Here is a 719-nt window from a genome sequence, read left to right as displayed (position 1 = left end):
TACAGGCATGCATCACCACGCTGGACTTGGCCGCCTGGCTCAGCACATCCTGCAGGACTGGGAATCAAGCCCTGATGCCTGCACTTGCCAAAGCAGGCGCTTGCCTGCCTGGCATGTGCAAGGTCCTGAGTTCAATCTCCAGTACTGAAAAAAAAAAAAAAAAAAAAAAAAAAGACCCTGTATCAAAGCAGATGCTTAGTCCACTGAGCTATCTCACTGGTCCTATTGTAACTTTTGAATCTTATTTACTCTTTCAGTTTCTTATACTAGGGAGACAACATGATGTTTATACATGCGGGTCTGATTTCTTTCACTCATGTGTATGGTCTCTAGTTGTATCCATTTACCTATAAAAGCCTTGAATTTATCTTTATAGCTGAGTACTACTCCATGCTATAAAAACACCACATCTTTTTATCCATTCTTTGATTGATGGTCATTTGGGTAGTTTCCAAGATTTAGCTATGATAAATTGTGCTGCTATAAACATGGGTGCACATATATTGCTGCGGTATAGTGTTTTTAGTTCTGAAAAAATACTCAGGAGGGGACTAGCTGGATCAAATGAGACCTCTACTCCTAGTTTTTGGAGAATCTCTACACTTATTTTCACAGTGGTTGTACCAGTCTACATTCCCAACAGTGGAGAACAGTTCCTTTCCCCCCACAGCCCCACCAGCGTTTGTTATCGGTTGATTTTTTGATGATAGTCATTGTAC

The sequence above is a fragment of the Octodon degus genome, unplaced genomic scaffold (assembly GCF_000260255.1).
Source record: "Octodon degus isolate 3935 unplaced genomic scaffold, OctDeg1.0 scaffold00037, whole genome shotgun sequence".
Taxonomy (NCBI): Eukaryota; Metazoa; Chordata; class Mammalia; order Rodentia; family Octodontidae; genus Octodon; species Octodon degus.
The sequence above is the reverse complement of the archived record's forward strand: the minus strand, read 5'-3'. Positions refer to the sequence as shown.